The 13,733-nt window shown below is 41.0% G+C and overlaps 2 long non-coding RNA genes across 2 annotated transcripts; both read right to left on the reverse strand.

The window, feature by feature from the left end:
• Positions 1 to 108: 108 nt before the first annotated feature.
• On the reverse strand, positions 109 to 2,269 carry LOC109200026 (uncharacterized). The gene is made up of 3 exons (XR_002060251.2): positions 1,878 to 2,269; positions 651 to 686; positions 109 to 358 (listed from the first exon to the last, which is right to left on the reverse strand). It is a non-coding gene; the product is annotated as an uncharacterized LOC109200026 (long non-coding RNA).
• Positions 2,270 to 10,051: 7,782 nt separating this feature from the next.
• Positions 10,052 to 11,255, reverse strand: LOC102079183 (uncharacterized). The gene is made up of 2 exons (XR_268424.3): positions 10,642 to 11,255; positions 10,052 to 10,558 (listed from the first exon to the last, which is right to left on the reverse strand). It is a non-coding gene; the product is annotated as an uncharacterized LOC102079183 (long non-coding RNA).
• Between the last annotated feature and the right edge of the window lie 2,478 nt (positions 11,256 to 13,733).

A 13,733-nucleotide genomic window follows, 5' to 3' on the forward strand; every position in this document is an offset into this window, starting at 1 on the left:
GGATCACTGATCCACCTCAACACAGAGACAAACTACAGCATTTCATCCATTTACACACAGCTTCATCAACACTAACTCTACACACTCAGCTTACCAGTGACTGTCAGGTTAACCATGTTACTGATGGGACCCTCTCTGGTCTCACACCAGTAAACTCCACTGTCCCATGTAAAGAGATCAGTGATTTTACAGGAAGAGCTATGCTTTTTTCCCCAGTCGACTCCACACTGAGTCCTCTGTTTTTTACTTGTGTTTCTCCTCAGAGTCCATCCAGCAGAGCTGTCGTCCTCCTCACAGCTCAGAGACACAAAGTCTCCTTTATAGAGCTGAGAGCTGCTGGGACTCACAGTCAGACGAGCTGTGAAGTGTTAAAATAAAATTAAGATGATCAATGACAATGTCTTAAAATAATTAATAATATCACAAACTTATTCAAGGAAAATCAAAAAGTGAAAGCACATGTGTGTTGTGAGGGCTACGAGAGCAGCTGTCAGATTGTGAACCCTTTAAATTCATTTAGCTACTTCCAGCAATTTTACATTGGAAACTTCCACTAAAACAATGCATATCAATCTTGACAATTTAACGTATTTGAAAAACAAAACTATTTATAAATATAATATAATAAATAAATAACTAAGGTTACTGACCTTGGTTTGCTGTGCAGCTCAGCACTGAGATCAGAACTGAAGAGAAATAAAACAGTTCACTGAGTCAGTGAGAGGAAAGCAATTTTGTTTTTCTAAAGGTAACTAAGGAACATTAAACTCAACACAAGTGGGTATGTTGTTTTTTTATACAGGATGTGTTAAAAGGACAAGATGAAGGAAGAAAAAGATGGAGATGAATAAGACGTACGCTGTGGAAACCAGGCAACAGCATTAATAAACAAGACCTGACACAGACCCAGGAAGGGAGGCCAAAGAATACACGATGAAGAGAACTCCAACACAGAGAGAACACGGAGCACTGTGGAAGATGCTGATGGCCTATACAGCAGGAAGTTTATTAGGCATAAGTAAATAAGTAAGTAAGTGTTAGAGAACGATGGCTTCACAGGCAAAACGGCCGAAGGAATCAGTGCACACACAACTATTTATCCACATTCCTGTATTAACATCAAGCAAATCTATCATGCAGCTCTGGTGCTTTCAGAGCAGCTCTGAAGGTGTTCGGTGCTAACAGGCACAAATGTGTGGATGTGGGGAATTTTGAGGCCCAGTTAAGTTCAGCCTGTTTTCTTATGTTTTCCTATTCACATGTAGGTTGGTTGATGAGATTATTCTGTTCATGTGCTCTAACCTCACAAGAGGTGCTTTATGTTGTAAGGTAAAGACGCTACAATAACCGAGAGCAATCAGTAACCTATGAGCAAGCAGTTGGAAACAGTTGGGGTTAAAAACTTTGTTTTAACAGGAAGAAACCTCCAGTGAAACCAGGCTCAGGCCGGGGCAGCCATCTGGTTATGGGTGATGATATTTCTACTAACAAGTGATTTAGCAGGCGTACCTAATATAGAGGCCAGTTAGTATACATCAACAATGGCAACCCCCTCGATCATTTAGCCTTTCACTTTTATTTTATTGCTTATTTATTATTGCATACACTCACCAATCACTTTAAACCTCTGCAATCAGTTTATTATCAAACATACCAACAACTGACTGAGTGTAACATGTCTGCACATTTCAAGTAAATCCACATTTTCTACGAGATTCCTTCTTACTGTGTAACATGGTATGAGTCCCTCTGTAGACCTGCTCTGTGTTCTCATGATGCTCTTAAGATAAATTCAGTCCAATCTAAATTTCTCGTCTTCTCCCATAATAACCCGACTAAAATACAGACACTCAAACAACCAGAGAGAATTTACTCACAGAACAGATGAAGCAGAAACATTTTCTTGTTTGTTCCTCTCAGTAATCTGCCCTTTCTCATCTGTTATCAGTGACAGCAAATAAAGCACGTCCGCTTCCTCTCTGTATTTTTCTCCTTCTATATATAAAAGCCTGTGTCACAGCCATTTGGGTTATTTAAGTACTCACAGTTCTTGTTGGATCGTTTCACCTATTCATTCTCACACCCACTCCTTCACACCCTGATGAACACAGCAGAGCTACTTGATGTCCTCCAGTATCTTGTAAAAAGATACTCTGGTATGCAAACTGGAGCAGCCAGCAATCGAACCATGAACCACAAAGCGGTTGTGGCTCAGACTGACAGTCTGTTTTATGTGGAGCTTCATGAATCAGATTCATTTGTGTTTTTATTTCTGTCGTGGGATTTTTGGAGCACCGCTGTATCCTGGTACCTTACATCTCCCTTTATAAAGGTCTCTGCAAGCTACCAACACCCACACACATTTACATGCACACACTAATGCTTACACATACACATCATATATCTATGGCCTTTAAGTGACTCCTGACCTCTTTACTGTTAATCAAACCTGATTTGGGGGTCACATGTCATCAAGTGCTCTTTTCTCTCTGAGGTAAGTCCAATCACATTTGTCCTCCCATTTAAAGCTTGTGACCTCATTTCCTCCAAATTAGTACATGTTCATGTTAGTGCATGGTTTGATTGCTCACATATCCCATCACTCTATGCTCTTATAAGGTGATCCCAGTCCCTGCTCTATAATAATAAATTCATGTAGTAAATAAATTAAATCAAAGACTGTCTATAAATAATCAGAAATATTTTCTTCAGATATTCATGTAAATACAAAAAAATATTTAATTACTTCAGTTACTTATTCAGTTTATGCATACAAATATGATTTTAAGTATTCTGTTGAACTCAAAAATTAGAATAAAATAATAATATAAATATAATAAAAATCACGGCCATCTGCCGTGAGCAGTTTGGGTGAGAGAAGGAAAACAGGATAAAGTCATGCTGTGGAAGAGAGACAGAGATAACAAGTATGATTCAATGCAGCGAGGTCTTTTAATATATAGTGAGTGACAAAGGTGACTGAATAAAAAAACTCAATGCATATATATATATATATATATATATATATATATATATATATATATATATATAGATATAGATATATATATATATATATAAAACATATATATGTTATGTGACGGCTGTGTGCAGGCAGGAAAAGGACCCAAAGTGCAGACTCCAGAGACAAACGTAAACTCAAACAGCTTTAATGCTGAACTCAGAAGGTAACAAAACTGAGACTTCCAGATAAACTTATACAGACAGAACACACAGCTAGATAAGGGTAGATCGCGACACAGACCAAAGAGAACACAGGGCTTAAATACACAGAGGGAGCAATCAGGAAATGGGAGACAGGAGGGAAACACAGCTGGGGCAAATCAGGGCTAACGAGACAAGGGAAGCAAAACCAGATACACTAACATGAAACACGGACTTTCAAAGTAAAAAAAGAAACATAACACAGAGACGCGAACTTAACAAGGGGATACAGCCGACAGGGGAGACAGAGCAACTATAGAACACAGAGACATAAATCATAAAACAGAACTCTAAGAAAGAAACCAAAGACTAGAAATGATAAATAATATAATAAACTCAAAACCTCTGGGTCGACCCAGGCATCCTAACACCAGCACGCCCCTGCGGGCGGTTTATCCTTCAAGCTCGGGTCCTCTACCAGAGGCCTGGGAGCTTGAGGGTCCTGCGCAGTATCTTAGCTGTTCCCAGGACTGCGCTCTTCTGGACAGAGATGTCCGATGTTGTTCCCGGGATCTGCTGGAGCCACTCGCCTAGCTTGGGAGTCACCGCACCTAGTGCTCCGATTACCACGGGGACCACCGTTACCTTCACCCTCCACATCCTCTCGAGCTCTTCTCTGAGCCCTTGGTATTTCTCCAGCTTCTCGTGTTCCTTCTTCCTGATATTGCTGTCATTCGGAACCGCTACATCGATCACTACGGCCGTCTTCTCCTGTTTGTCTACCACCACTATGTCCGGTTGGTTAGCCACCACCATTTTGTCCGTCTGTATCTGGAAGTCCCACAGAATCTTAGCTCGGTCATTCTCCACCACCCTTGGGGGCATCTCCCATTATGACCTTGGGACTTCCAGGTTATACTCAGCACAGATGTTCCTGTACACTATGCCGGCTACTTGGTTATGGCGTTCCATGTATGCCTTGCCTGCTAGCATCTTGCACCCTGCTGTTATGTGCTGGATTGTCTTCGGGGCATCTTTACACAGCCTGCACCTGGGGTCTTGCCTGGTGTGATAGACCCCAGCCTCTATGGATCTTGTACTCAGAGCTTGTTCTTGTGCTGCCATGATCAGTGCCTCTGTGCTGTCTTTCAGTCCAGCTTTGTCCAGCCACTGGTAGGATTTCTGGATATCAGCCACCTCCTCTATCTGCCGGTGGTACATACCGTGCAGGGGCCTGTCCTTCCATGATGGTTCCTCGCCTTCCTCCTCTTTCTTGGGTTTCTGCTGCCTTATATATATATATATATATATATACACTGATGGGTTCCTCCTGGCGCTTTGTTGAGGATTCCGATGACTTATGATGTTAAGTCTAATTGTTGAATGTTGTCATTATGCTTCTTAAATTTGTAAGGTCTGAGTTCAATCTATAGGATCAAGACATTCCTTTGTCTCTAATCACTGGCTGGAGAGGCTTTTATTGCAGACACATTCTATCTGGAAGATCTGTTTCTTGTGATGTTGCTTCCTGCTTTTATGACCCTTTTGGTGAGCAGGAAGTCATGCATACAGAGAGAGACACACATTCTCAGACACTCACTCAAACACACACACACACACACACACACACACACACACACACACACACACACACACACACATTCTCACACACACACAAGCCCGTTCAGCTATCTTAGTGAGGACCTTCAATGACATAATGCTTTCCCTAGCCCCTTACCCTAGCCCTAACCATTAAAAATGAATGCCTAACCCTAACCCTTACCATAAACAAAACCATAACCTAATTGTAACCTTGACACTAAAACCACATTTTGAGCCTCAAAAAGGTCGTCAAACTTGTGAGGACCAGTGAGTGTGTCCTCACAAGTGACTGTTGGTTCTCACAAGTATAGTAGAATGTAGCTTTGGGTCCTCACAAAGATAGCTAGACAGGAACACACACACACACACACGCACACACATTCATACAGATGTTTACACATACAGACACATAGTGTCTTGTCTTTGAACCATTTGGGGGTTTTACGGTGGGAGGTGCTTGTATTGTAACAGTTTGTCAATAAATAGGTGCCAGCGAGCTACTCTTTGAAGGAGTTGGTTTGGGAGACAGGTGAGGAGCGTGAGCTCCAAGAGCTGGTTCCGACCAAGCCTTCCCTCGCTAACGGGTTGAAGATGTTCTGTTGTGCCTTGTTTTCTTCATGATGAATAAGTCTCTAAACTAGCAGGGCTTGTGGAAACACAGACCCAACAGTTGATGAGAGAGGAGGATGTACATCTGGGGTTTATAATAGCGGCAATATTAAGTAGACAAGGACAGCTGAGTCTTAACGTGGTGACTCCCTTCCTTTATTGCCTGGCTGCAAGCCCCCAAAACACACACAAGGCACAACCACCAGAGGGCGCTGCATGAACTATTGAACTGGTCACTAATATAACAGAGGAGAGAGCAGCTGGGAAGGAAAGTGAATAGCCCATCCTGTGTTTGTTGTGAATGGTGTGCATCACATAAACTTGAGTTAATATTCCATGTTTAAGATGCTTTACTCTGTTACTTGCATGCTGTAATATTATTGTATTACATGGTGGCTAACTAGAGGGCTGACTGCTTACCTCGATATAAATATTCGTCCCCTGTGTTGGAGTTCCATCTTGTGGCCCAATTTGAGTAGTGCTTTAATAAATGTGAACCCTCTTAAGAAGTGGTATCAGATTGATGCACTGCCTTAGTAGAGTTGTTGTGGAGGAATTTGTTGCCAGCTTTATGACCCTTTAATCTGTATTCATGTTCTAATTATTTCCTCTTCTTGATCACAGGAACCAGCCCACATCACCCCTCCACATCCTCCTACACTGTGCCATATCTCCCTGTACCATCAATCTGAGTGCAAGTAAACTCCACCTGTTACAATCTACTCCCTGGATGTCAGCCTCTTCTTTGACTGAGGATAACTATTACAGCTCAACCCAGCATTAAACATATGTGCACCATTCTGCACACATACACTATAAACACACTACACTGGAATGTTGTTATATACAGTGGTCCCTCGCTATAACGCAGTTCACCTTTTGTGGCCTCACTGTTTCACAGATGTTTCTAGTGCAATTTTGCATGTTGTTTTGATTTACAGCGCATTGTGTTCTGCGTCCTGATTGGCTGTAGAGCATTGCCAATCAATCTCATGCCGTGTCTCCTGTACAGCACAGAACGCGTTCAGCTTTTCAAATTTACATAAATCTTTGATCTGTAGCAGTGTGACTCTGAAGTGCTGTACTGTATGTTTGTGAGTTTTCTCCCCAACAAACACAATAATGTCGACGAAACGTTTGCACCATCAAAATCAAACTTTACTCAACTCGTTCTTCTTGCTTCCTCTACTTCCGTACTATTGATTCATTAATGTTGAATTCTCTCACAGCTGCTCTATTGTAATGTTCTGGACCTCAAAACAGGGCTTGATCTTTGGTTTTATTCTATGATACTGGATTTGTTTTTCTATGCAGGTTTGAACTTTTTTTTTTAACTTTCAACAATTCTAATCTTTTCAGGGGATCTTTTTTTTTTGTGAACTGATGTTAATCAGATCTAAATAAGCTGGATCTCCACATCATCCATTAGATAAGGTTATCATGCTGGCTTCAAAATTTGCGAGTCCACACAGTTTATATTAATCAGTTTATTTTGTACCTTGTGGTTCAAATGTGTCAAATATCAACACTGAATGTACCTGCAGATGTTTTTGATCACATCGTACTCATTGAAAGTTCTTACAAACATTAGAGCTAATCACTTAGAACTGCCAGGAGATGTCATTTTGAGCCATCACTCCTTTGTCTCCCTACTCTCAATACTCCAAGCCCATCATGTCTGATGTTTCCCTGATGTCCCCTTAATGTCACGATGTAGCTCCAGTACTTAGTAAGGAAAATGATGACTTACAATTTTGCTTTTGTAAAATAAAGTTCTTAAATTCAGTATGTGCTGTCTCAGTTTGCTCCCATGACACAGATCTGGCAAATGTTATTTATTTATTACTAAAATGCTGTAATTACTCAGGGGTAAATCTGATATTCAAAAGAAGGTGAGGTAATGGGGTTAAATGATGCAACAATTCACATGATAAATTCAGTTTAAAGCTGATATTTAGAAGTACAGAGTAAGGACTGAAGTAAGTGTGGGGCTTCACAGATGCCAGTTAGACACTGTCCCAGTGGAACAGCTGAAGCTGCTCTTATGATCAATTGTAAATAGGCCAGGAAGAGTTTAGATATGGAAATGTTTCGGATAAGTTTCAAACATTATGGTTTCTATTACCGGATCCTCATTTTGTCTGTTTAGTGTCTAAAAACACAAGTTTGTGCTCCGAGACTGTCGGAGCCGGGGCTTGAACCAGCAACCCTCCAATTACAACATACAACACTGCCAACTCTTGAGCCACAATCAGCCAGGTTATTGCTTAAATAACTGTGATCCTCAACTTCCAGGCATGAAGAGGAAGTAGAAGTCACTGCTGTGAAGAAACTGAGGCTATAGTTCACATGGGCTCACTAAAAAAGGACATTAGAAGATTGGAAAAATTTTGCCTGGTCTCACGACTCTCCATTTTTCTGCAACATTTGGATGGGAGGTCATGGCTTCACCCTGCCTCCCATCATCACTTCGGGCTGGTGTTGGTGGTGTAGTGTTGTGAGACAATTTGTATATGACTTTTTATCACAACACACCATGTCACAAAGCTCAAATCATGTCAAAATGGTTTCCTCAATCCAGCAGAGCACCTTTGGGATCGTCGTGGAACGAGATTTACATCACAGATGTGCAGCCAATAAATCTTCTGTGTGATGCTTTTGTATTATTTCCACCAGCTTGTTGTCTGTATACTACAAAGAAAAAAGGCAGCTCCTAAAGTAAAAGGGATCCAGCTTAGTAGTATCAAATGTACATAATAAAGTGGCCGGTGAGTGTAAGCACTATGAACAGACATCGTTCACTGCTTAATAACAGCCAGGAGGTGGAAGCAGAGGAGCTTCTATTTGCACAGCACATGCAGGCCTTCACTTGACCTTTGACCTTTAGTTACAGGAGGGAAAACACTGTAAGAGAATAATGTTTCTCTGCTGAGAGGACAGACAGAGAGGGAACTGATATTGTTATTTGATTATAGTGTGTGACGCAATACACAAGAGGCCAGGATGGAAAATTTCACAATCATTTCTCTCCAATGTATTTAAGCTGTGTTTCATCAGTCTATCACAGGCTCACTACAGAGAGGCAAACAGTCATTCGTGCTGTTAAATCAAAGTAAAAAGTACGTGTTTTAGTTTAGTACATAACTAAACTATTCAAATAACCATTTGAATACTAAGATGGAAAACATATGTAAAATGGTTATAAACAAGGGCAAGAAAATGTCTCTGTTTTTGGATTAAGTGCTTTTTGGAGGCCTTTGTTTTCCAATATCTTATTCATGTTTTTTATGATGGATCAGATTTTCATCAGATTGACAGAGGTTCAATCCCAGTATCTTATCATATGTATCTCAAATAACAATCAGGTATGCATTCATGTGAAGGTTAAAATGTGTCTGCTGTTACAGCTTGGAGTGCAAAGTGCTTTGAGTGTTAGGCGAGAGTAAATATGGTTTATGTAGCCTGCAAGGCATTATACAATAAAATAATGCGATTAATACATAAGTAAAAGAAATTCCTATACAATCCCACCCTTTGATTCTTAAATCAAGAATCACATTAATACCAGAATTTCTTTCCTGACATTCTGTATATCACATCAACATTATTGTACACTTAAAGGAGTTTCACACTGTGTATCCTCACTTCACTGTTCTCCCACCACCCTTTGTTCATCTTTAATTCTCCCCACAATCTAAGCTCTCACATGCAAATGGCAACAACAATGATACAGAGGAAAGGTCTTCTCCAGAGTACTTTGCATGGCAAAGTGAAACAGCATTAGGTGGTCATTCCCAGTCACAGTCATGGCTCCTGGTGTCTGTGCCATTTACAGAGTCATTATTCCAACGCTGGTCTCCCTTTGCGCTGTCACTTTTGGAGCTTGGCACGCTCTCTTCATCCCTCCATTTCTGTTCCAACGCGGCTGTAGATTAGGAGCAGAGCAAGTCGTACACTCCTGTAGTCTTCCTCAACGTCAACGTAGAAATCTCTTTCATTTTATTTAAGATTTTGCTGTTCAAAATCTCCTCGTGACAATCCTTTGGAAGCCCAGTGGTGCAGCCCACTGTCGTTTGTCAGCTGTCCTGCAGATGGTCCCTGCTTCTCACTGGTCCTCTTGAAGCCTTCTCTCCCAGTCATGGTCTGCATCTGTACCTCAGTCAATCCTTCCATATCCCTCATGTCACGGTCTATGCAATTTAAAAATGAAAACTTCCACGGAAAACCCTCTTTTGCCAAATGTTAGTTTAACACAATTAGACATGCACAATAAAGTTGTGGATTGTCACTTAAAAATTCCAGGATCTCTCCCTTGGAGTAGTTTCACTCCAGGCCCTGTCATAAGAAAAAAACATTAGCCAGTGGTATGTCCTGCTGTAAATCATGTGATTAGATCCCACGATTAACCCTTTGCTGTGGAAAAAATAGATGTTAGCGCAGCGCATCTGTATGCACACTGAAGTAAGTGTGGGGCTTCACAGTTACTCTGTACTTCTAAATATCAGCTTTAAGGGCCCCCCACACCCCCTTTGCCGAGCTTAAAAACTGGCACCTTTTGCACGCACGCACACATGCACTCTCATGCACGCGCTTTCACTTATCCGAAAAGGGGCACTTCCTGTGGCCATGCGGTCCACTGTGCACTATAGCGGGGGGGGGGGGGTTAATTAGGTTCATCAGCCGCTGTAGGCATTTTGGCTTTTCATGGTAAATTTATACAAACAGGAATTACTTTGTGTTTTCAATCGAGCTGAAACGGCAAATTGTGTGTGTGTGTGTGTTGAATTGTTACATTGTTTCTAACAACTGAGCACTGTTGGCTGTTTCAGACTTTAAGACGCCGTTTATCTCAAGATGTTAAGGGTGGTGAGTTAGGTAAATGGCCTGTATTTATATAGCGCCTTTAATAGTCCCTAAGGACCCCAAAGCGCTTTACATATCCAGTCATCCATTCACACACACATTCACACACTGGTGATGGCAAGCTACATTGTTAGAGTTAGGGAACCCAGACGCGGCCCTCTCGTTAAAGTTGAACAGTGTCTTTATTTACAGTGAAGCCAATCCACAGTTATCCACAGTGCAAAGTCCCTTCAGTGCTCCCCTCGTGTGTCCGCACAACTCCCGTGAATTCGTGACGTCTCTCCTCCCGTCTCTCCTCCCGTCTCTCTGTCTCGTTCGTTTCCTGGAAAAAAAGGCAAACAGACGCGATTAGCCTCCCTCCGCTATCAAACACTTGTTTTACACTCGCTGAGCTCGAGTCACTACCAGGCTTGGTGAAATACTCCAGCGGTGTCTGTCACTCAGCCACACCAATAAATAACTCAGCCAACGATGGTGTGTGATTGGCAGCAGCTGGCGAGGAATCAGTCGCAGGTGGGACCGCTCAGAGTGGCAGCACTTCCGGGTCGGAGATCTCCCGTTGCTACGCAACCGCGTAACAATCGCAGCGGAGCCGGAGAGAGAAACAGAGCGAGAGAGAGAGAACAAACACACATACACACAGGTCGCCGGTCGGGGCACCGTCGGACCTGACACAAGAAATGGTGAATAAGGAGATGGAGTGATAGAGACCAAACTTTATGATATCACTTTCAGCAAGAATTTGCATCCCAAAAACCTTTCACCTAAGAACAGCGCCGTCAGTTCGCATAAATTTTCAGTTAAAATTTAAAATAATTATAACAAAAGTATGCGAGGGCTTTCCCAGACCTTCTTCAAAACACAGATGTGCAACGCATTATTTAATTGTGTTTATCAACCACGGTGCGCGTTTTAGTTTTTTCAGTGTGAATATATACAAACAGGAGTAACTTTTGTAATAGTGCTTTTTACACACTCGAGCTGAAACTGCAAATTGTGTGTGTGTTTTTAACGACTGCAGTTTGGGGAGGTGTTAAGAGATTTTTTAGGATTTTTATTATGTTATGCTTAAAAGTACATTTCATTATCTAAATGTGTTTGCTCTTTCAGTATTCAGCTTAAATGGGGAAGTTACACTCTGTGCAGACTCCTTGCAGACTCCTAAATGGGGAAGTCATACTCTGTGCAGACTCCACAGGAAGCCTGCACGCAGCACAGTTCTATTTTATCTCTTCCTGTACGTGCTCTATGAATAAAGGCTGCTTTTATTGCAGGGCGCGAGTCTCCCTGAGTCTCACCCGTGTACACGTTAAACCTGTCTGAGCGTTTTTATTCTGACCTGAGTTGCAATACAGGAAATCTCCTGAGAGGAGGGGATAGTTAAGTCGAATTTGAGGTCTTCCCAAACAAATAAATAAACAAATGCCACCAGGATTGTGTTGCATTGTAGGGTTGTTTTAACAACTGCGCTTTGGGGAGGGGGAAGAGGCATAAAGGTTTATAAAAGCCAGCGAACACAATTTCCTTGAGCCTGACACCCGCCCGTTAGTTTGTGTATTCGACCGTTTAAATTTTAAATTTAAAATACGCATTGAATTTTGATGCCATTTTTAAAACATAGATGTGCAATACATTATTTTAATGTTGTTTATCAAACGCTGTGTGCGTTTTGGTTTTCACCGTGAATGAGTTACTTTTGTAAATGCAGGATCACATTTTTTTAATGGTGCTTTTTAGACACTGATCTGAAAGATTAATATTTTTGGTAGAAGCAGCTTTGCTGGATTTGTTTTTTAACTTGGTGAAACATAGTGCGAAACTCTTAATTCAGTATTTTTACAGGTTTTAACTGTGTGGTCTTTCTGTCTTTCTGGAAAATGTAGGTCAACTTGTGAAATGAGAGCATGCACCGTGCTCTCAAGAACTGTCAGCTTTGCTCGTTTCATGGGTCCTCTGTTGATAAAACTGATTGTTTTTTTTGTTTTTTTAATGATCTTAATGTTTACAGACAATAGCGAAGGTACTGACCTCTGTCTCTTTAAACTCTAGATGTTAAATTTTAAGGCTACATATTATTTATCTTGCACTAAGTCTGCTTGGCATATGCTGTGTATAAAAGGCTCTGGACCTTTCCAAAAAGGCGTAGAGGCGACTTTAGCGTGATTAATTTATTACAATGTCAGTTTCTGGGAAGTTTTCAGTTTTCCCTCCTGTGTCTATGGCTGGTGCAAGCTTTTTGTTTATTTGTGAAACTGAGCGCGGTTGTGGACAATTCCGACTGTGCTGTTTGAATTGAGTTTCGTGTTGGATTGCTTTCTTTAATTGTTAATTCTCTGCGAGCAGTGAAGAACCAAACTAGTACTTCAAAGTTTTGAATCCGTTTTGCCCCAGTGGCCAGTGCGAAGTTGTGCTGCAGATCCCAGCATGAAAGCTGAGGGTCCAGCCAGCCGGCAGAAAGGCCAGTTGATGCCTCGACGTGCGTTGGAACCAGCTTTGCCCACACAGAGCGTTTCTGACATGCTGGCGTTGCTTATGCATAAGAGAAAAGCAACAATACAGCGTGCTTCTCTGCTCCAAGACATCCGCGGTCCTTTCACACGGTATGTATGTCTGTCAGCGCTAATCATTCAAACCCTGTTTAAAAGGCGACTCATTTGTTGTCCAAAACATTTCCTCTAAACTTGCAAAGTTACTGATTTAAAAATATATATTTTCAATTTTTAGCTGGATGTCACACTCTTGAGCTCTCACACTCTTGACTCTTGAGCGTATTTATATAGCAAAATTCACAATGGTATAACCATGTTAAATAAAAGATGCCCAAGTGTCCACCTATGCACTTTAATGCATGCCTTTAATTACCTCTATAGCTGAAAAGAGTCTGTATCCATAATTTGTGGATCTGCTGATTTGTTTTTAATGTGGCACTTTTTTTTCACGAACTGCAGATGATGAAATCCTCTTTATTTGAGAAAGTGTCCCTAAGCTATTGTTGTTCATACTTACTGAGTTCCCTAGCTACTTCTTTACTATGTCAGCAAACTTTCTGAACAGGAAAGGTATCATAGATTTAAAGACATCTTCATTGAAGCAAAGGCAAAAAAAATTGGAATGAATTTTATGTTCATATTAAAGAGTGAAAATCCAAAAGCTGCTGCAATCTTTTGTATTAATGATCTTTCTCTCTCTCTCTCTCTCTCTCTGTGTGCATGTGTGTGTGTGTGTGTGAGTGAGTGAGTGTGTGTGTGTGTACAGGAGAAAGGTGATGGCAGGAGCTTTTTTTTTTTAATGCATTTCGAATCAACTTTTTTTGTTTTACAAGAAGTGTATTTCATACATTGGAATAACTGTATTCTTTTCTATACTTTATAAGTATGAAACTAAAGATTTTAAGTTCATGCACATTGTGAAACAAGAATCTAAATCTTTCTGTCACAATGATTTCTATAAAAACATGTTGTTTATGGGGATAATGTGAAAAATCTTTTGTGGGCTCT

Source organism: Oreochromis niloticus, unplaced genomic scaffold, assembly GCF_001858045.2.
Source record: "Oreochromis niloticus isolate F11D_XX unplaced genomic scaffold, O_niloticus_UMD_NMBU tig00002581_pilon, whole genome shotgun sequence".
In the NCBI taxonomy this organism is placed as follows: Eukaryota; Metazoa; Chordata; class Actinopteri; order Cichliformes; family Cichlidae; genus Oreochromis; species Oreochromis niloticus.